Source organism: Thrips palmi, unplaced genomic scaffold, assembly GCF_012932325.1.
Source record: "Thrips palmi isolate BJ-2018 unplaced genomic scaffold, TpBJ-2018v1 HiC_scaffold_6, whole genome shotgun sequence".
Classification (NCBI taxonomy): Eukaryota; Metazoa; Arthropoda; class Insecta; order Thysanoptera; family Thripidae; genus Thrips; species Thrips palmi.
Window position 1 is genome coordinate 7,444,364 of NW_023144633.1, and position 22,605 is coordinate 7,466,968.

At 62.6% G+C, this 22,605-nt stretch overlaps 1 protein-coding gene across 1 annotated transcript in view; it reads left to right on the forward strand.

Annotated features, from left to right (window-relative positions):
- LOC117651565 (transmembrane protein 43 homolog) overlaps positions 1-22,605 on the forward strand; it is a 42,967-nt gene that overhangs the window by 636 nt on the left and 19,726 nt on the right. The window contains exon 2 of the mRNA XM_034395680.1: positions 11,688-11,770. The gene's annotated coding sequence lies outside the window, so the exon portion shown is untranslated. The remainder of the gene's footprint in view (positions 1-11,687; positions 11,771-22,605) is intronic.

Here is a 22,605-nt window from a genome sequence, read left to right on the forward strand (position 1 = left end):
CATCACGTGAGCGAGAAGGGAATCGCCGCGGTTCGGCTTCTCGCCGCGCGGCGCGGTCGTTTTCCGTCCGCGGTTTATCAGCGTACCCGCTGTGCCCGCCCGGCCGCGCGGCGTTGCGTCATAATTAATGGACGATCCCCGGCGGCGCCCCGCGTGCTCTGTCTCTCTCGCACTCGCGGAGCGGCCCGGCGGTCCGCAGGGGTGCGAGAGAGACGGACTGCCGGGGGTGCGGCCGCGCCACGCCGAGTGCGTACCGCGAAGCACCGCGAAGCACCGCCAAGCGGACGGAGTGCGTTTCGCGAAGCGCCGCGGAGCAACGTGGAGCAACGCGTGGCGTCGTCGGCCGGGAAAGTGCGCGCTGCACCAGACTCATTCCGAGAGTCGTTTTCGTCGCTCTGTCTCTCTCGCACTCATGGGGCGCCCCCTGCGGGTGCGAGAGAGACAGAGCGACGAAAACGACTCTCGGAATGAGTCTGCGGGACGGCCTGCGCGCTGCGCGCGGCCTGGATGGGAGCTCTCGTTAGGGTCGTTATAACCGCGCGTATATGCGTCCCGCCGATGGAGGAAGAGGAGGGCACGCCGCGGCGCCGCGGTTGTAATTTTTGTAAAAAGTGTGTGTGTGTGTGTCAGTGTCTGTGTGTGTTTGTGAAAAGGGCCAGGGGGCGAAAGTTGGGGCAGAACCACGCCACTGCCACGAGGTGCGCTACAGTGTCGTCCTCTTATTTTTTTTCCCGAGCCTAAAGCGCGTTTACGTTGTTCGCCCTAATCGCGGCGGCACGGTGGCGGCGCTCTCCGTCTCTCTTTCTCTCTCTCTCTCTCTCTCTCTCTCTCTCTCTCTCTCTCTCTCTCTCTCTCTCTCTCTCTCTCTCTCTCTCTCTCTCTCTCTCTCTCTCTCTCTCCCTCGGCCCCGGAGGGCCGCCCCTCCCACGAGTGCGAGAGAGACGGTGCGACCGGTGGCCACGCCGCGGTGAGCAAATGACTTTGATTGCGGCGCGGCCCCGTCGCCATGGCAACGGCGGACGTTGTTGTTGACGATGACTCGGGGAGGTGACGAAAATTGATTCGGCGGCACCGCCACGCCGCCGCGCCTTGCCGCGCCATGCTCCGCTTCGCGCAACCACGCCCCGCCCCGCCCCGCCCCGCCCAGACCCTCTCCGGGAAGCGTAATCAAAAAAGTCGGGACCCTTGATTCTGTTTTTGTTTTTGTTTCTCTTGTTTTCGGCAGCACTTTGCGTCGGTGGCGGGCAGGGGGGCGGCCACAGTTTAATTGTCATTTTCACGTTTTATGGGTTTTTAACGCACCGCGTTGGCGGCGCCAGGGAGTCAGGCAGGCCGTCGTGCCGCTGATTGTGACTGCGGGACGCTCTGTCTCTGTCGCACTCGCGGGGCGTGCCGTCCGGGAGCGAGAGAGACAGGGCGACGGGCCGATCCTTTGGCGATCGGGCGGCACTGCGTGTGGAAACTTCCCCGGACTCGCTTTGAGAATCGAACCCCGCGGCGCCGCGTCGTCCCATTGACGGCCATGCCAAGCCATGGCTTTGGTGGCGGGGCGCACAGTGGGCCAGAAGATCGGTGGGGGCGGCCAAAACTCCAGACGCGTTTTGAGCTCCAGAGTCGCTAAATGGGACTCGAACCGAACATGTGACCCCACCAATGGATTGCTCTCCGAACGAGGAATCCATTGATAGGGTCACACGCTCGGTTCGAGCCCTGTTGAGCGACTCAGGAGCTCAAAACGCGTCTAGAAATTTGGCCGCCTCCACCGGTCTTCTGGCCCACTGTGGGGCGGCGTGGGGCGGGGCGGGGGAGGCACCGCCAGCACGCCGAGATGGTCCTGTTAGTGTTCCCACGCTGTCGCTGCCCTGCCGGTGGGCCTGCGTTCGGCCGCGCCTTGCTGCGCGTTGCTGTGCGTTGCTTCGCGTCTAGTTGAACGGATTTCTGCAGTGTACAGTAGGGGGCCCTGCGCGGCGGCGTGGTGGTTCCCGTCTCGAACGCACCCGCGGCCGCCGAAGTTTCCAGGTGCGGATCCAGGAGAGAGGGAAGGGGGTAATTACCCCTTCGTGGGTACTAGATAGGCCGTCTGCAATAGCACTTCTTTGCCCCCGTAAGTTGGCAGAAAGCAACGCTTTACCCCCCCCCCCTCCTCCCTCCTTACAACAAAAAGAGACTTGATACGCGCCTGGAAGTTTCTAACATAATCGCCTGACTTCGAAGGGTCGCGCTCCCAGGCACGCCCGATGAGCGCATCGCAGAAGTGCACAAGCAGAGCGACGATTCCGAGCACCGTTCTCGTCGCTCTCTCTCTCTCTCTCTCTCTCTCTCTCTCTCCTCTCTCTTTTCATCTCGTTCTCTTGTATTCTCTCTCTCTCTCTCTCGCACTCGTTGGGCGTCCTGCACGAGTGCGAGAGAGACAGAGCGACGACAGCAGCGCTCGGAATCGGCGTGCAAGAGGAGGACGCAGGACGCGCCGAAGTATCCATAGTGCGTCTCGCGCCGCGCCATCCCATGCGGTGCGCGGCGCGCAGTGCGCCTTAATTTTTATGGAGCCGTTCTGTTTGTGGCCGCTCTATGAAAGTGACTCTCGCCGTTTGCGAGATGTGGCACCCTGCGGACCGACTCCGAAGGTTGCTTTCCGTCTCCCTCACGCCGCGCGCGGCCGGCGGGACTTCCCTCGCGTGCGAGAGAGAGAGGCAGAGCGACGTCGGCCGGCGCCGTCCGGAAGCGTCCCGCGGGGGAAATCGTTAGCGGGATGGAAAAAGCACGCACGCACGTCTCCGGCCTCCCGGCGCCGACCGCGGCGGTGCGCGTTGCACGACGGCGTCGTCCAGGACGCCGACGGACGCCGATCACATCGCGGCGCCCTGGATTAATACATGACCACCCTCGCGGGAGAGAGAGAGGAGAGAGAGAGAGAGAGAGAGAGAGAGAGAGAGAGAGAGAGAGAGAGAGAGAGAGAGAGACAGACAGAGGGAGAGACAGAGAGGGAGAGAGAGAGAGAGAGAGAGAGAGAGAGAGAGAGAGAGAGAGAGAGGCGGTACGCGGCGGAGCGAGGCGAGCGCGCCGTGACTGCTGCGGCGACGGCTGGAACTAATCGAAGACGACAACCGCACTACTTATCCTCCTTTGTAACTGCGGGGCTGCGGATGGCTGCAGACTGATTCCGAGAGTCGTTTTCGTCGCTCTGTCTCTCCCGCACCGACGCGGGACGCCCCGTGAGTGCGAGAGAGACGGAGCGACGAAAACGACTCTCGGCCTGCTGGCTGGCTGCGGAGCGGCGGAGAGGATTTCCTGAGGAAATGAAACCGAACGGGGTCGGTCGGCCCTTCGGCCTCGGCCCGTCGGCCGGGCCCTTCGAAACTGAACAAAAGAGTCGCTGGCTGGCTGCTCTGCCTGGCCGCCTGCCGTGGCTTCGCGGCGCTGCGCTCTGTAACTGCGCGGCCCGGGCCAGGGGCGGCCGGGGGAAAAGCACGGGGGGGGGGACGTCGCTTTGCCCAGAGCGTCCCGACGACGCCGTCCCGACGCCCCCGGGGCACGGCTACTCTAGAAAAAGCGGCCGCTGTGCGATTACCCGCGTTGAAAGCGCCGGATCAGGAGCAGTCGCGGGTTCAAACACCAGAACCGAGGGGCCTTTTTTATTCGTCTCGTTTTTTTAGTGCTGTTTGTTTGGCTGCCGACTGCGGAGTGGGATTTGCTTTGGTCTGCCGGCTTCGTGGCCCCCTGCTTGACCCCACTGGGCCCCTTTGGGCCCCACGGCAGAGGCGCACAGTGGGCCGGAAGACCTGTGGAGACGGCCAAAACTCGAGACGCGTTTTGAGCTCTAGAGTCGCTAAATGGGACTCGAGCCCAACGTGTGACCCCTCCAATGGATTGCTCTCCGAACGAGGAATCCATTGGTGGGGTCACACGTTTGGTTCGGGTCCCGTTCAGCGACTCTGGAGCTCAAAACGCGTCTGGAGTTTTGGCCGCCTCCACCGCTATTCTGGCCCACTGTGAGGCGCGGGGCCCTATGGCAAGGCTGCGAGGCTAGGCGCGCGGTGCGCGGCTCAAGTTGAGCCATTGAACCTGCCGTGGGCTGGAGCTCGCTGGAGCACGCTGGAGCCACGGCCGGAGCGGAGAGGTGGAGCGGAGCGCGGCTGAGACTGGGATTGCCGAGAGTCGTCTTCGTCGCTCTGTCTCTCTCCCACTCACGGGGCGTCCCGAACAGGTGCGAGAGGGACAGAGCGACGAAAACGACTCTCGGAATCGTCTGCTGGAGCCGTGGCGCGGCGTGGCGAGCTGCTCCTCGGTACAGCGACGCTGTCAGAATCGTAGGTCGACGCACTGACGGACTCGGGTAGTCAAAAAGCCATCCAAGGGCACAGCGCTGGCGGCAGGGCCGCGCAGGGCTGCCGGGCACCAACTGGAGCAGGCCGCGCGGCGCTACACTGCGAGTGATGGTTCGCCTTCACGGAGGGGAAGCGAAGCGCGCGGAAAACTTTGTGGAAAATTGCGGAAAACGCGGCGTTTGTCGGCTGACTTCTTCGCCGTTGAACGTTGAAGGTCTCTGACTTTGCGGAAAGCGGAGGAGCGGACAGAGACAGAAAAACGGTTGCCGTTTGCACCACTGGTGCGAGGAGGAGGAGAAGAGGGAGGAGGAGGACTCCGATTCCTTCGGCCGCCGTAGTGCGTCGCTTCCCTTGATTGTGCCTGCAATCTGCATACCGCCCGCCCGTCCGTGTGTCACACACACACACACACACACACACACACACACACACACACCACACACACACACACTCGGCGCGAGCCCTTCAATCACAGCAGCAGCACATCAATATCCCGATGAGATGCGGCGATGGTCGCGAAATAAAAAGCAAGAAATGATGCACGCCGCGCCGCCGAGAGCGGCCGTCTGTCTCGCTCGCACTCGTGGGCCGTCCGGCAAGCGGTGCGAGAGAGACAGACAGCGGTGCCGCTCCGGGGAAGGCGGCACTTAGGAGCGTGCTAGCACGTGCGGGCGAGGCGCGGACTTGGCGACCTGCTGAGGCGTTCCGAACGTCTGTCTCTCTCGCACTCGTGGGGCGTTGCGTCGCACAGTGGGCCAGAAGACCGATGGAGGCGGACAAAACTCTAGACGCGTTTTGAGCTCCAGAGTCGCTAAACAGGCCTCGAACCGAACGTGTGACCCCACCAACGGATTCCTCGTTCGGAGAGCAATCCATTGGTGGGGTCACACGTTCGGTTCGAGTCCCATTTAGCGACTCTGGAGCTCAAAACCCGTCTAGAGTTTTGTCCGCCTCCACCGGTCTTCTGGCCCACTGTGCGTCGGGGTGCGAGAGAGACAGAGCGACGTAGCGCTGCGCGGAATCGCTCTTGAGGCCGTCAGTATTCGCAGACCTCGCCGCCGGCCGACCTGCCTATAACTCAAGTTCCCCAGCAGCGCCACAGAAAGGCGTGCGGAGTCGAGCGGTCTGCCCTTCGAACACGTGAACACGTCAAAATGGCACCGTTGGAGACCCCGTTCAGTTTCCTTGCTACACCGAAAAAAAACCTTGATTTTCTTTTGTTCTTTTAAATAAATCTTGATGCTTGGGGACTTTGAACTCACGAACGACAGGCTGCCTGATGATTCAGAAGGATCGGTTCAGTAGCGCTGTCTCTCTCGCACTCGTGGGGCGTCCCGCAGGGTACCTGAGGGGTGCGAGAGAGACAGAGCGACGAAGCGCTTCTCCGGAATCAGGTGGCTAGCTGTGCAGGCTGTGCAGTGCGCTGCAGTGCCATCGTGGGAAAGGGCGCGCCACTCGCTGCCTGAAATGGACGGGGAAAACAGGAAAACACGAGTAAGGGGTAATTAGAATAAGAAGAAAAGTGTATCGGGTGTTGTCGGCGCCACGGCCGGGGCCCCGCCGCGCCACTCCCCGCCACGCCACGCCCCGCCCCGCAGCGGCCACGGCTGACCACAGGATTGCGAATATGCCCCGTGTCTTTGCCGTGCCGTCTACACTGCAAAGGACAGCGGCGTCGCGCCGCTTTGGCGTAGAGCTCGAGAAACGGCCGCAACGCGCCGCGACGCACAGTGGGCCAGAATACCGGTGGAGGCGGCCAGAATCCCGGACGCGTTTTGAGCTCCAGAGTCGCTAAATGGGACTCGAAACCATCGTGTGACCCCACCAATGGATTCCTCGTTCGTAGAGCAATCCAATGGTGGGGTCACTCGTTCGTTTCGAGTCCAATTTAGCGACTCTGGAGCTCAAAACGCGTCCGGGATTTTGACCGCCTCCACCGGTCTTCTGGCCCACTAAGCGATGTGAGTCCCGGCCTGCCGCTTCGCAGTGCAGTGGAGGAAGAGGCATCCAAAACGAAACGGGTCTCGTTTTGCTGACGCTTTTGGACCGTTTAGCGTTTGGCCGCGGCAGCGCGGCGGCATGGACCGCCTCGTTTCATATGCAGTCCGACTCGCCTGCTCACGAAGAGATAACGACTAAATCAAAACCGACTGCGCCGTGCCGCCGTGCCGCCGTGCCCCGCGCACGAGATCGTGTTGTTTTGGAATATGTAAGGAGGAACGTCACACACGGCGAAGCAGGGGTGTTATTTTTTTGAGCGGAAAGACGAGGGTCTTTACCCAGCGGAACGGAGAAGGCGAAGCACGTTATTTTGATAAAGTTTGCGGTCGTCTTCCGGTGTGGTGGAGGGCCGCTGCAGCGCGCTGCGGGCGATCTGATTCCGCGGAAGAAGTTGCTCGGTGCGCACGGGTCTGTAGCGAAATTGGACAACGGTGAAAATCATGATGAAAGACGTGTTTAAAAAATGTAAATTACGTTTTTCGCCATTAACTATTTTGTACGTATCAAACGCCCGAGGGGGAAATCACTCGCGTAATAGTCGGGTCACTGATTCCTAGTATTACGCGGAATAGTAATAGCGTAATAGTCAAATCTATTAAGTTTTCCCTATTTAGAGTCCGATTTTAGCCTAAATCTGGGTATTTTCGAGCGTAATAAGCCTTCTGTAATAGCGTAATAGAACGTAATAGGGAGTAGTCGGGTCACAGTGATTTTCCCCTCGCAAACGCCAATTTTGTAACGTTGTCGTTACTTATCCAAATAAAAACTAGATGCAATTTTCAAATTTTTGTGTTTAAAATTGCGTTTGAAGTCATTATCCGCCATTTCACTTTGTGGGTTGTTTTTCTTCTCGTTTTGTTTTTTGCTGCTGTGGAGAAGGGCACGGCGACAGTGAGTGCTCCGCTTGGTCCGCTGCACACGGCCTGTCATCAAGGGCCAAGTCGCGCCGCGGTTCGTGCCCGCGGGCCGCCCCGCCCCGCCCCCGCCCCGCCCCCCGCGGCCCGGGTCACCTGTGCACCGAGCATATCGGGCCGGGGGGCGGGCGGCCGGGCCGGGGGCTTTCTGAGGGAGCGGGGGCTCACTTTCTGGAAGTCTTTTCGAGATTTCAAAGCGCGATGCGCACGGCCGTGTCGTTGCGTGCCGCGCGCGCGTGCGCACCGCGTGCCCGGCGGCCGCCACACAGTGGGCCAGAAGACCGGTGGAGGCGGCCAAAACTCCGGACGCGTTTTGAGCTCCAGAGTCGCTAAACAGGACTCAAACTGAACGTGTGACCCCACCAATGGATTCCTCGTTCGGAGAGCAATCCATTGGTGGAGTCACACGTTCGGTTCGAGTCCCATTCAGCGACTCTGGAGCTCAAAACGCGTCTTGAGTTTTGGCCGCCTCCACCGGTCTTCTGGCCCACTGTGCGCCACGAGCCAGTAGAGACGGGAGGGTCTCTACGAGCCAGCGGGCTGATTCCGAGCACCATCGCTCTGTCTCTCTCGCACTCACGTTGCGGCCCGTTGTGGTGCGAGAGAGACAGCGACGAAGGCAGGGCTCAGAATCAACCCGCACGGCGCCACGGCCCCTCCACTCAATCGCTCTGGCTCCTCCGAATCATGGAGCTCGAGCCACTGCAGTCTGCTATCCTAGGGTTTTTTAAAACCATAATTTCGGAAAATCAGAAAGAAAATATGAAAGAGTGGTTTACTGAGAAAGTAGGTGTTGTATGCTGTCAGCGTGTTGTGGGTGCTGAAAACAGAGGGGTTTTACGTTTCGTGGTTTTGTTGTTTTTTTGCCAGTCAGGGCCCTTAAGATGAGTTTGAAATGGTGGACGTCGTGCCGGCCGCGCTGGGCTGCGCTCTAAGGGCTGCGCGCTCTAAACGGCAGCCTTATCGCACGCAAACAAGGTTTGGCGAGCACGCGCGCCCCGGCCGCCTCGCCCGGCCGTTTCTCAGTTTAATATTTAGCAAGAAAGAAATCTCGCGTGTGCTCGTAGTGTGGTGCACTGTGGTGTGCGCGCCGCCCGGTTCAGCTCTGGTTCGCTATCGTGGTCATCTGAGCCACACTGCTCCAGGCCAGGCAAGGCTGCAGGCCGGCCGGGTGCTTATTGTATGCTAAAGGCGCCGAGTGCGCGCGGGGCTCGCCGCGGAGCTGCCTCCGGGCTGCCGAGCAACTTGGCGAGGAAATTGCACGCGTTTTGGCGGGAGAAGGGAGTCCTGGTGCTCGTCGACGCCGTGGTCGTGGTGGACGCCGTGCTCGTGGACGACGTGGTGGACGCCGTGCTCGTCGACGCCGTGGTGGTGGACACCGTGCTCGTGGACGACCGTGCTCGTCGACGCCGTGGTGGACGCCGTGCTCGTGGACGACGTGCTCGTGGACACCGTGCTCGTCGACGCCGCCGTGGTGGTGGACGCCGTGCTCGTACGCCGTGGTGGACGCCGTGCTCGTCGACGCCGTGGTGGACGCCGTGCTCGTCGACGCCGTGGTGGTGGACACCGTGCTCGTGGACACCGTGCTCGTCGACGCCGTGGTGGACGCCGTGCTCGTGGACGCCGTGGTGAACGCCGTGTTCGTGGACGCCGCCGTGTGGTGGACGCCGTGCTCGTCGACGCCCGTGCTCGTCGCCCTGGTCCGCCTGACGCCGGTCGTGGGCGCGCGTGCTCGTCGACGCCGATCTCGACGACGCCGTGCTCGTCCACGGGCACCAGTGTGCCACATGGCCCACTACCAAAGGGTGGCGCGTTTTCCGCCATCTTCGTCGTCGCCGTGCTCGTCGACGGGCACTGCTTGGGGCTGCTTCGCACCCTGGCCTGGCGGCGCGTGGTGCTGCGCGGTGCTTTGCGCCTCTTTCTCCTCATTAAGTCCGCCACGGAGGAGACACGTGCCAAAACGCTCACCGCGCTCCGCCGAGCGTGTCCTGCCTGGCGTGCCTTGGCGTGCCTCGGCGCGGTGCGTGTACGCATCACCTTAGAGCGCGCTTCCGGCCGCAGGGCACCGCAGGGCTGCTCGTCTCTGTCGCACTCGCGGCCCGGCCCGCGGCGCCGCGGCGGTGCGAGAGAGACAGACGGAGCCCGCTGGGTAATAAGGGCGCATGGGGCGTCGCGGTCGCGTGGACAGGAATTAACGTACGTGCGGTGTGGAGATTCAGGGGTAGAGAATCTTCGCTGCTCGCCAGTAGAGAAGGCAGTTTAGATTTCGGGAAGATAGTGACAAAGAATCTTGGAAAAAGGCGGGGTAAGTGGCATTCCGAAATACGTAGTACGCTCTCTGACTGCTCGGCTCTGATCACGGACTTCCGAAACTCGCGCTGAAATTAAATCATATGGACACGGCAGGGCAATTTTAAAATACAAATTTCGCCGTTTCGCATTCCGCCCACACACACACACACACACACACACACGCACGTTCGGACACTGAAAGCTTCGCCTTTGACATGCCGCGGTCCGCGGTGCGTCCACGGAGCGTCCAGGAGGCCGAGACGGTCGGGGCCCCGGACAAAAAGGCCCGCGATGGACTAGCCGTCAAGCGCGTCGCGAACTATGAAAAACTCGGCGGTCGTTCATTAGTGTGCGTCAGCCGGGCGATTCAGAAAAGTCGTCTCGTCTCTCTGTCGCACTCGTGGGGCTCGCCATGAGGGTGCGAGAGAGACAGAGCGACGGAGTGATCTTCTGAATCGCCCCGCAGTCCGGCAGTCCCTGGCAGAGCAGTGCCTCCTCTCTGCTCTTCCTTACTCCACACAGTGGGCCAGAAGACCGGTGGAGCGGCCAAAACTCTAGACGCGTTTTGAGCTCCAGAGTCTCTAAATGGGCCTCGAACCGAACGTGTGACCCCACCAATGGATTGCTCTCCGAACGAGGAATCCATTGGTGGGGTCACACGTTCGATTCGAGTCCTATTTAGCGACTCTGGAGCTCAAAACGCGTCTAGAGTTTTGGCCGCCTCCACCGGTCTTCTGGCCCACTGTGCTCCACGCGGCGGAACGGGCAAAAGGCAAAGCCACGGCGAAGCTGAAAGCGCTTGGCCAGCCACGCGTACCAACACACTGCAACAAATGAGCGTCATCTCGGCCGGGCGTTTTATTTATATTTTTATCTTTTTTTTCCTCGAGGCGGGTCACGCGGTGGTGCTTTTCCAGTTTGTTAATTTGCCACCCTGTTTCTGCCGGCTGAGGCAGCGAAGCCGCACACGGGACAGTGGGGAAGAAGACCGGTGCAGGCGGCCAAAATTCTAGACGCGTTTTGAGCTCCAGAGCTGCTGATGGGAACCTAACTTGTGACCCCACCAATGGATTCCTTGTTCGGAAAGCAATCGATTGGTGAGGTCACACGTTCGGTTCGAGTCCCATTCAGCGACGCTGGTGCTAAAAACTCGCCAAGAGTTTTGTGGCCACCTCCTCCGGTCTTCTGGCCCACTGTGCGTGGAGGAAGATGCGTGTCGTAAATGTTTGCAGCACTGTTTCCGAATTCGGTGATCGGTGGGGTTGAGGCGGCGCCGGCGTGGCCTGACCGGCGCCAGTCGCGTGTGTGGACACGGCGCCGCGGATGCGTCCCGAACGCGTGCCGCGTGCTGCCCGACGGAGTCCACGGCCAGCCTTCCAGTGCCTCTCAGTGCCTTCCAGCCGTGCAGCGCCGGCTTTAATGATGTTTTGAATACAAAGCAGGGGGGAGGAATGGATTACAATCCAGACACACCGTTAGAAAAAAAAAACTCGATAAAAATAAAACTTTCTCGCAGTTTTTGACTGGCGGTGACGTGCTTTCTGCGCACCCTCGTCGTCGTCCCCAATGCCTCCTCGATAAGAATCGGCCCGCGGTTAGAAAACGCTATTTTGGGCCGGGTTCGATTGTGTCGGCGTGCCTGCCGGCCGAAGGGTGCTGCTGGCTCGGGGGCCGGGCGGAAAAGGGGAAATAATTGAGGGGACGCAATTTAGGGACAGCCCTCTGAATAATGTGGTCGGCCGCGTAGTGCCACAGAGAGAGAGAGAGAGAGAGAGAGAGAGAGAGAGAGAGAGAGAGAGAGAGAGAGAGAAGAGAGAGAGAGGGGCCCGTGCGGCCGCGGCAGCACAATCGATGCTGAGGTTGCCTTGCGCTGCCTCGTCGCGGGTTTGTTGTGCCCGGTTGCCTAGCAACGGACTCACCTGCACGGCGCTGCCCCGCCCGCCCAGCACACTGTAGCGTAGCAGTGTACTAGCGCCACCCCTTAATGCCCTTTCCAATTTACGACTGGATGCCTGCCGGTGTGCGTGAGTGCGAGAGAGAGAGAGAGAGAGAGAGAGAGAGAGAGAGAGAGAGAGAGAGAGTGTTTGGACAGGGCTGATCGAAATAAAAGTGGTCGCCAGCGCATTCTCACGGTGGTGTTTCGTCTTGGTTGCAGATTGGACGTCGTCGACGACGACAGGCAGGCCGGCAGGCAGATCGAGCCGGACAGACGACGCAGCCAGCCATCCCGCAGTGCCGGTGAGTTGACTTCTAGCGATTACAGTGTACATACAGGGTACATAGTCCGAAACACTCTGCGCCCATGTACTTAAAATTGAATCCATTTCGCCGCGTTTATCACAATCCGATTCAGCCGAGGCACGACGGCTCGCCGGGACTCCGGGACACGGAGGGAGAGAAGTCGTGCTTTTGTCATCAAAACGAATTCAACGCCGTCCTCTCTCTCCGCGGGCAATCCGCCGTCACGTCCGTCCGCCCCGTGAAACACTTCGGGACACTCCGCACAGAAAGAACCCGACCGGCTCCCGGAACGCCGGTCTAACACCGCGCCTGGCGATTTTAAAATTGAATTTTGGTTTTGGTCACGAGGGCTGCTGTGGGCTTTCAAATTATTTTTTGACGCTGTTTGGCGTCTGACGCGGTGCCTCCATTGATGCCTAATGGCATGAGGCATTCCATGGAGTCCAGGCGGCGCAGCGGCGCGGCTCTGGTGGTGCGGTGCGGTGGCCGCCTGGCCCCGGCCGTGGAGACAGTCAGTCATGGTTTTGACTGATGACGGCCCGACCACGGCCCGGTGGGTGGGGGCGGCGCACCGCGGCCACCGCGGCCACCACGGCGCCGTAGGCCGTTGCCTCCGGACATGGGCTGGCTGGAGGCGTTCGTCGCCGCACAGTGGGCCAGAAGACCGGTGGAGGCGGACAAAACTCTAGACGGGTTTTGAGCTCCAGAGTCGCTAAATAGGACTCGAACCGAACGTGTGACCCCACCAATGGATTGCTCTCCGAACGAGGAATCCATTGGTGGGGTCACACGTTCAGTTCGAGGCCTGTTTAGCGACTCTGGAGCTCAAAACGCGTCTAGAGTTTTGTCCGCCTCCACCGGTCTTCTGGCCCACTGTGCGCCGGTATCGCCGCCGCGCGCGCCGACTTCCCAACGGCGGCTTTCCCGCGCCGCGGTTTTCCCGGAGGTTTCCTCATCGCATTCGAACCCAAAGCTTTCCTCGTAAAGCTGGACGCGGGGCGCGGACGCTTCCCCCGCGGGTTTGGCACGCTGGGGATTTCGTACACTCCAACCTCGTGCCAAAGGTGGCGCTCCACACAGTGGTCCAACTAGTGGCGTTGGTCAAGGTCTCGGATGCGTTTTGAGCTCCAGAGTCACTACTAAATTGGACTCGAACCGAACGTGTGACCCCACCAAGGGATAAGGGATTGCTCTCCGAACGAGGAATCAATCCATCGGTGGGGTCACATGTTCGGTTCGAGTGCAATTTAGCGACTGGGAGCCCAAAACGCGTCAAGAGTTTTGGCCGCCGGCGCCGGTTTTCTGGGAAATCCACCGTGCTCCGTCAAATCGCACTCCTTGCTGGAGAGACACGTGGCGGCAAGGCGCTGGGCGGCGCGGACCGTCTGCCTTTATCTGTCTGTCTGTCCGTCTCTCCTCTCTCTCTCTCTCTCTCTTTCTCCCTCTCTCTCGCTCTGATTCGCTCCCGTCATCGCCGCTCCCCTCGCCCGCCCCCACCAGTGTACCGCCACGCGGCGCGTCGCGGCGCATGGTACCCGCGCTCGGTACCTCGGGTTCCACAGCCGGTCCCGAGTAAGGCGGTGCCTCGCGGGCCGGGCGCGCGCGGCCGAAGTTTGGCCGGACAGGCTGTGGATGCGGTTGCGGGCCGCGCGCGTCCTTGAGAGTCCACTCGGCCAAAGTTAGCCGGCGCGGGCTGCAGACTGATTCCGAGAGTCGTTTCCGTCGCTCTGTCTCTCTCGCACTCATGGGGCCATCTTATGGGTGCGAGAGAGACAGAGCGACGAAAGCGACTCTCAGTCTGCAGTGCGCTGTACGCGCTGCCTGTGGTCCCGGAAATTGAACAAAGCAACGGAACCCGCCGCGGGAACCCTATCCCGGGTGCCGCGGCGGCCTGCGCGCCGTCGTCGGCGTGGTAGTTGCCGTGCACCCCGTCTTCGTCTTGCGAGGGGGACGCTGCCGCCGCCTTGCCAGCCGCGCCCTGCCCGCCTCGGTCTCGGCCTCGGCCGCCGTGGGGTGGGGTCGGTGGGGTGCACCCGCTTTTCTATTCCATTCCTCGGTGCAAGCTTCGCGCTTCGCCCCGCGTGGCACCGCTTGGCACCCCGGACGCCAGCCGGCCAGGCGACCCTGCCAGAAAAGGCTCCGTTTGCGTCGTCACCGCACAGTGGACCAGAAGACCGGCGCCGGCGGCCAAAACTCTAGACGCGTTTTGAGCTCCGGAGTCGCTAAACAGGACTCGAACCGAACGTGTGACCCCACCAATGGAGTCCTCGTTCGCAGCGCAATCCATTGCTGGTCACTTGATCGGTTCGAGTCCCATTTAGCGACTCTGGAGCTCGAAACGCGCCTTGAGTTCTGGCCGCCCGCGCCGGTCTTCTGGCCCACTGTGCGCTGGCTGCTGGCTGTCGTTGGCGGTGTAGCCCTGTAAGGCCATGAGTCAGACCGGTGGGCTCCACGTCCACGGTCCACGCCGGGCCAGCCACAGTGGGCCAGCCTTCAGTCTCGGGTCCGCGAGCGCCGCGCGCCGAGCCACGCCACGCCAGCGACATAAAGGGAATAGAACTCATGATCGGTCATGCAGCCTCGCGGCAGTGCACAGTGCGCCAGAAGACCGGTGGAGGCGGCCAAAACTCAAGACGCGTTTTGAGCTCCAGAGTCGCTCAACAGGACTCGAACCGAACGTGTGACCCCACCAATGGACTCCTCGTTCGGATGGGGTCACACGTTCGGTTCGAGTCCCATGTAGCGACTCTGGAGCTCAAAACGCGTCCAGGATTTTGACCGCCTCCGCTGGTCTTCTGGCCCACTGTGCAGTGGCGGCCCGCTCGCGGTGTAGGGGCCTGGCGGGCCGGCGGGCCTGGCCGGCACCGCGCCGCCGAAATGCCCTTTTCTCTCGCGGTGCTGTACACTGTACAGTCAGTGCCAGGCTGGGCTCTCCAGCGCCTCGAGCCGGCCGCTGGGGCGTCTCTGGACGTCCTGCTGGGGTCTGAGCGGTGTAGCCCTGTAAGGCCGAATGGTCAGATGCGCCAGTCAGGCGCGGGGCCAGCAGTGGCGTGGGCAGTGGCCGCGGCGCCGCGCAAGGACCACGACGAGGAATAGAGAGGGTCCTCTCGATCCGTCTGATTTCCGATCCCGGCCGAAACGTGAGATTGCGGCAAAACTAAGAGTTAAAGATGTACGTACATCAGAGTCCTCCATTCGTGTAACGGATGTGCGGTAGCTGTCGTCGGCCTTGCGGCTGGGCCTCAAAATCGTCGAGAGATGACAGACCAGTCCGACGCTCGGGCCCATGGCAGTGAAAGCGAGAACGTGCGGTGTACGGCGTGCCCTCAGAGCGAGGCCAGCGCAGAAGCTGGCTACGCTACGCGCACGCCGAAGCCTGTTCGTCTCGCGGTTGCTGTCACTGCGGGTCATGCTTCTGCTCTCCACAAGACCCGTGCATAGGCGTTCGTTGCGGGTCGGGCACGGAGCAGGGTAACGCCGTGCGAGTCGGCGTACGCGGTAAGGGAAGGGACGAAGAAAGCTCGTCCCATGCGCGGCAAGGATAGTTACCCGAATGGAGGCTCTGTACGTACATCTTTGCTGGGGCTTGATTTTGGTTAGAACCCGATGGTGGTCCGAGAGTGGTGCGAGGCGCGGTCAAAGTCCCGGACGGGTTTGGAGCTCAGAGTTGCTAAATGGGACTCGAACCGAACGTGTGACCCCCACCAATGGATTGCTCTTCGAACGAGGGATTTATTGGTGGGGTCACATGCTTGATTCGAGTCCTGCGTAGCGACTCTGGAGCTCAAAACGCGTCTAGAGTTTTGGCCGCCTGCGCCAGCTCTCTAGTCCACTGTGCGTCCGCGTGCATCAGCAACGGTCCGAGAGTCAGATAAAGAGAGAAAGACAGAGAGATGGACGATGGCCGCGCTGCTCACGCATGCAAATTGAATCCGCGAAGTGTGTAATTCTCTTTCTCTAATTCCCTGGCGACTGATGGTGCCGCCTTGGCCGCCCCGCCGGAAGGGCCCAGGGCGGCGCGGGGCGCTCCAAGGGCCGGAGGACACGGCGACGTGCACACCGCGAAACCGCGAGCAGCGCGGACTCGTTCCGAGAGACTGTCTCTCTCGCACTCGTGGGGCGACCCCGTGTAAGTGCGAGAGAGGCAGAGCGATGAAAACGACTCTCGAAATCAGTCTGCAGCGGGCACCAGGCGGGCACCGCGGAGAGGAAGAGCCCACCGGCCTGGCCGCCTAGCCGTGGAGGTGGGGGTGGTGACCGCCCTGCCAGTGCCCTGCCAGTGCCCTGCCGCACTGCTGGAGCCACATCGCCACGTCCATGGCGTCCATGGCCCATGGCGGCCCATGGCCCTGCCAGGGCCCAGCCCCCACTCACTCATCAAGCTATGACGGAGTTTTTCTTTTTCCCTCGGTTTTGTTTGTGGTGATGGCCGGCGGCTCGGTTTCCCACCAAGGGCGCCGCGCCGCGACGCGCCGCGCGCGTCGGAATTTTATTGGCTTTTGTTGCACTGGTGCAGCGTTAGCTGAGGTGTGCTGCGTTGGACGCAGCGGACGCAGTGACGCAGTCGCCGTGCGCTGGGCCAGTTTGGCGGCGATTTTCGCGCGCCGCGCTGCGCGTTTTGGTTCTGCCTGTACCCTGCTTGCTGTGGTGCTGTAACGGTGGTGGTGGTGGTGGTAGTGGTGGTGGTTTGTGCTACTGGATCTACAAAGTACAATGCCTCCCAGAATCGACCCTCGAACAGCAAAGGAACGGGGATGGCGGCGGGCCGCTGGGGTAGAGACGCTGGGGCTCACCTGGGGGAGGCAGCCCCCCACCCCTCGGCTAGGCAAGGCGGGCCCCGACCGGTACTGTACAGTACGACACGCCACACACACACACACACACACACACACACACACACACACACAGGCACGCACAGACTGGCCGCGCAACTCTGGCTCTAAAACATAATCCTCCTGGAGATGGAGTACTATCTCTCGGTGCAGTGTAGCAGGTCGCCGTCGTGGTCACTGCTCCATCCCCTCCAGTTGTTTTAAACCCCTCCCTCCCCGCGGACATCCTTCCGCAGGCCCCGCAGCCCCGCAGCGTGCCCCTTCCACGGCTAGGCGCGGATCCCTCCCCCTTCCCTCCCCTCCGCGGTGGGCCCGCCCCGCCCCGCGTCGCGGCTGTTGCCCGTCTTGTAAGTGCACGTCCCGGCGGGATCCTCACCAGTCGCGGACCGGCTCTCGGAGCAGCCGCACCACCGCTCTCGTCTCTACTCAGGCTTTCCCGCGCTGCCTCTGCCCCGCGCCGCGCCGCCGCGCCGCCGGGCCGATCCAGGCGATCCTCGGGGACTAGGAGTACCGCCTCGCTCACCTGGGCAGCCTACGGCAGCCTGGCCGGCCGGCGGCACGGCGGCCACGGCAGCGGCCACGGCCTCCCCCTTCCCCGGATCTACCTGTGTGACTCTGTTCCCTGTGCGGCCGTACGGCCACCGACCTGGCCGGGCCGCCGCGAGCCTCGGGCTCTCTGCCCCACCCGGCCGCCCCCCGCGCCGCCCCCCGCGCCTCTCCCCCCACCGGGGCCCCGACCGCGCCTCGCGTCCTGCCCGCCCGCCCGCCCGGTCCGCCTGCCCTCAGTTGGTCCCGAGCGGCCGGCTTCGGCTCGGCTTCAGGACACCAGTCACTAGTCAGCCGCCTGCCGGGCCGGTGCACGGCTCTTGCCGTCGGCTCCTGCCATGGCCATCCTGGTCCTGGTTAGACTTCAACAGGTGCCCGCCACGCCCGGCACCTCCGGCACCCAGTCTCCAGTGCCTTCAAGAGGATTACCACCACCGCCACCACGCCACCATCGCCGCTGCAGCAGTACGCCGGCTTCTACGAATGGCACTGGAAGAATTCACGGGATGTTTGAATCGAGCAACCAGAGCTTTTTGGTTGCTCTGCCTCGTGGTTCCTCAGTGCCATGCGTAGCGGCCGGCACCTCGTCGAGGACCCCGTCGAAGACCCCGTGGAGGACGCCGACGCCAGGCCTTGCCCCCAGCACCGTGGAGCCGGGCGCGCCGGGCACGCCGGCCAGGCGAAGCAAGCCTAGTTGGTTTTCTCAAGATAATTGCCAGTGCCTCGGCGACCGGGCCGTTCCGAGCCGAGCAGCCGAGCCGCCTGCCTGCCGCACAGGCCGCGACCACGGCCACCGACGGCCATGCCGACGGCATGCCGGCCGCCAGATCGGACAGTCGTGCTTTTTGTTGCTCTTCTCGTCCACCTCGTCCACCGGGGCCGTGCGCGCAACGCCGCGCCGCCGCGCAGGCGCGAGGGGGACCGCGATGGGGACGCTGGGGACGCGCACAGCCTCGTCGCCGTCCTTGGCGGGGCACGGCGGGGCCCCGCGGTGGGTTAGGAGGCCGCGCGGTGACAGACTGGTCTGGTCCTCTGCGCCTCTGCGGCAGAGGCCTGGACGTACCTGAGCTGCGGAGCACGGCCTCGGCCTCGTGCACCGCGTCCGGGTAGTACACTGCCAGCCAAAACCGGCGGCTTTTCGGCGCGCCTTTTGTGCTCCGCTCTCACGCAGTCTCGTTTGTCAAAAAAGTAGTGGGGAGGGGGGAGGGGTCCGTCTCCCCTTTCCATTTTTTCCTTGCTTCGTCCAGTTCCGCGCCGGCGGGGGGAGGGGGCAGACCCCCCACCCCCTCTCAGCCGTGCCTCATCGCGTGCGTGAGTGTATGTGTGTGCGTGTGTGTGTGGACTGCCGCCGGTCCCCACGTGGCCCGGCCATGGGCCATGCCGCCATGCCGCACGGCCAGTGGGACAATTTATTGTTTCAGCAAGTTTGGCGTGTCTCTACTTATAGAGTGCGGTGGCATGCTGCGGCACTGCCAAGTGGCCGCCACTGGCCGGCAGGCGGGCCGTGTTCAATTTGCCGCTCCAGTCTGGCCGCTGCTTTCCGACGCGACTGTACGCAAGAGTGCCGACGTGACCGCCGCGTTCAAGTGCCCGCACCTCGTCAACGGTGGTCGCTGCAAAGTTCGATAACCGAGTTTCAAAATTCTGTTGGTTGTGTGCAACGTTCGGGAGGTTCGGGCACTGCGAGTTGGCTGGCTCTGACATGAGACCGCGCCGCGCTTCGGACGTGCTCGGACTACTCGGTCTCGCGCCATGTGCTCGGCAGCCACGCCTCGCTCGCCTGGGATGCGCGGCCGTTGCCGCCACACCAGAAACACGGCCCGGGGCCATCATCGCCCGGGACCCGGGACTGATTTGTGTAGATGGGGATTAGGGCAATCGGAACTCGGGGCTGCAGGGAGGACTCGGGAGGACTCTCTTTTGCAAGTCTAAGCCGGACGACGCGGGGCGCCCCGCCGTGGACTTTCCATAAGATGGCCGAACCGTCCCGCCGTACTCTGGAAAAGGACAGGGCCGTTATCACCGCGCGTGTGTGTGACTCTGTGTGTGTGTGTGTGTGTGTGACTGTGTGTGTACGTCGGGTGGGTGTCGCCGACGAGCGCGGACGTTGGATTTCGCTGGCTGGCTGCGCCGGGCCGCGCGCGCTCCGCGGTGGCGTACGCCTTGTACGCCGCGTACGCCCCGATGATCTCATGCCGTGAAACTTTAGAAGCGGGAGACGGGAGGAGCGAGCGTGCTTCGGGCGTGCCTCTTTGGCCTGCCTCTTTGGCCTGCCTGTCCCTGCTGCTGCACAGTGTGCTGCCGGGCTGCCGCGTGCATCGGGGTGACTCGCCGCCGGTGCTGCTCCCCCTCGTTCCCGGCCGGCCGGCCGGACAAAAGCCGGGGTCGTCCGCCAAGACGCGCGGGACGGGGTTGAGGAGTTCGAGACGACGGCGACGACGACCAGTTTGGCGGGGATGCTGGGGGCGCGTCGCGTCGCGTTGTTCCCAGCGCTCCCCCTTTCCTGGCCGTGTCGGTTTACGGTGTGGCGGTCGCGTTGGTGCCCCCTCCCGACGGGGACGCGTCCGCGGCGCGGCGCGGCGGGGCCCGCGGGCCGCCTCGGACGCCGCCCTGCGGAGACACGGACGGCCAGGATGGCGCTGGCGGGAAAGTCAGCCTCCTTGATGACGCGCCGGAGCTCTGACGCGCTGGCGGATGGATTTTTAGGAGGCCGCGTCTCGTAAAAACGGTGAGAGTTCCGAGGCCTCGGGGTTCGGAAAACCGGGAACTGGCCCCGGGTTTAGGCCCGAGTCACTGGCCGCCCCGCCCGGCCCGGCTCGATGCTCGAGACTCGGCGCACAGTGGGCCAGAATACCGGCGAGGAGGCCAAAAATTGGAGACGCGTTTTGAGCTCCAGAGTCGCTAAATGGGAGTCGAACCGAACGTGTGACCCCACCAATGGATTGCTCTCCGGACGAGGAATCCATTGGTGGGGTGGGGTCACACGTTCGGTGCGACTCCGATTTACTAGCGACTCTGGAGCTCAAAACGCGTCTAGAGATTTGGCCGCCTCCACCGGTCTTCTGGTCCACTGTGCGGCGTCCGGGAACCTGGAATTTGGCCGCACGGCCGCTACACTGTTGGGGAGGTTCAGGTTCAGGAGGGCCTCGCCGACCCCTGGGCCGGCCTTGCCAGGCCTTGCCGCCCGGCGGCCCGGCCGCCTGGCCGGCTGCCATTGTTTCCGAACCAGATATTGGAGCGAAATCCCGTCCCGGGGCGCGTTGGCGCGTTTAGGGGGGGGGAGGGGGGAGGCAAGGTGAGGGCGTCTAGCTTTCCTACCTGAGCGGGCAGCACGCGGGCTGGCAGCTTGGCAGGCCCACTGGGAGTGGGGTGGACTTGCGTGGCTTTTGTTGCTTTGTGAGTGTGGCAGCGGGCTTGCTGGGCTTGCTCATGTAGTACAGCCTGCTCGTCCAAGGAACTGGGCCGAGGTGCACGTGGCAACGCAGGCGAACAGTGGGCCAGAAGACCGGTGGAGTCGGCCAGGACGCGTTTTGAGCTCCAGAGTCGCTAAATGGGACTCGAACCGAACGTGTGACCCCACCAATGGATTGCTCTTCGAACGAGGAATCCATTGGTGGGGTCACAAGCTCGGTTCGAGTCATGTTTAGCGACTCCGGAGTCCGAAACACGTCTAGAATGTTGGCCGCCTCCTCCAGACTTCTGGGCCACTGTGAGGTGATTTACGGACGGGCCCCGGGGCCTGGGGACCGAGGGGGCCGGCCCCAAGCGACGAGAGCGAGAGCGCCTTTCCGATTCTCCGAGGAATCCAGCACGGGGAAACGAAAAGGAAGAAAAAAGTCCGCGGTCGGGGTATTTGAACCCGGAGCCGAGCCGGAGCGTGCGCGGGTGGCGAGCGGCCGTCCCGGTGAGGCGAGTTCAACGAACGGCGTGAGCAGTCTGTCTCTGTCGCACCCGTGCCGCTGGGGATAATTAGGGCGAAATAGTGGAGCCCAGCGGCCTGGCGCCGGCGTGGCCACGGCGTAGCCTGCATTGCCTGCATTAGCGTGTCACGGGGCGCCATTTTTGTGCCCCTGCGGGTTCGACTCCCGGCCGGGGCGAGCTGCTTTTAATTTGCTCTTGCCGCCCCACCGGCGTCCTCGTGTCCCCGCGGCCGCCCAGGCACGGCCAGGCAACCCTTGTTTTAATGACATCCAGTTTACTGCCACTGCCTCCGCATTAGTGCCTTCCTGGGATAGGTCTCGGTGAAAGGGGGAGGGGGAAGGGCTGCATCTTCTTGGAGCCACGCGGGGCCTCGCGGAGCGCGCGCTGGATTCGCCAGTCCCGTTGACCAGTGCCATGGCGGTAGTCCCGTTCCACTGGCTCATGGTGGCTGCGCGCTGCGCTGCACTGCGCCGCGGAAAGCTGCTTTGTAACCCTTTGGAGTCAGTCCTAAGGTGCGTTGCAGCCGTGGCCGGCCAGTGGTGACCCCGCGTCCGCGGTCATTGGACTCTCTGTACACTCTGCGTTCCACTGGTGACTCATCGCAGCGACAGTTTCTCACTGCCTCCGAAAACCGAATCACTGTTGGAGACAACGCACAGTGGGCCAGAAGACCGGTGTGGAGGCGGACCAAACTCTGGACGCGTTTTGTGCTCTGAAGTCCCTAAATGGGACTCGAACCGAACGTGTGACCCCACCAATGGACTCCTCGTTCGGAGAGCAATCCATCGGTGGGGTCACACGTTCGGTTCGAGTCCTGTTTAGCGACTGTGGAGCTCAAAACGCGTCTTGAGTTTTGTTCGCCTCCACCGGTCTTCTGGTCCACTGTACAACGGTTCTGAAGCAAAATCGGTCGCTTTGGTGACTGGTGCGAATCATTTCTACCCGTGTACCTGGCCGGCTGTCCGTGCCGTCCCTTGCCCTGCGAGTACCGCGAGGGCCCCGCGGCCGTCCGAGCCTCGCCGAGGCCCTGGAGTCCGACTGCTAGACGAGTCCGTCCCGCACGCCACGCCTAGAGGCACGCCTCGCCTCGCCCGCCTCCAAGTACAGTCCGCTGCAGAACGTCTGCCGACTGAGAGTCGTTTTCGTCGCTCTGTCTCTCTCGCACCTGTACGGCGTGCCGCACGAGTGCGAGAGAGACAGAGCGACGAATACGACTCTCGGAATCCGTGTGCTGGCTGCTGGCGGTGCTGTACGTACTTCGCACGCGGTGTTTGGTCAGTAATGGCTGCCCGTGATTACCCCCTCCCCCGTGCCGGCCGTGCCACAGTGTGTGCCACACACTCACGCACCGGTCTGCTGCGGACTGAGATTCGTTTTCGTCGCTCTGTCTCCCTCGCTCTCATGGGCGGCGTCCCGTGTAGGTGCGAGAGAGACAGAGCGACGAAAACGACTCTCGGAATCCGCCTGCTGGGCGCGTAAATCAGCCTCCGGGCCCGGAGCCTGCTTCAGAGGAATAGAAATACGACGCGGCTT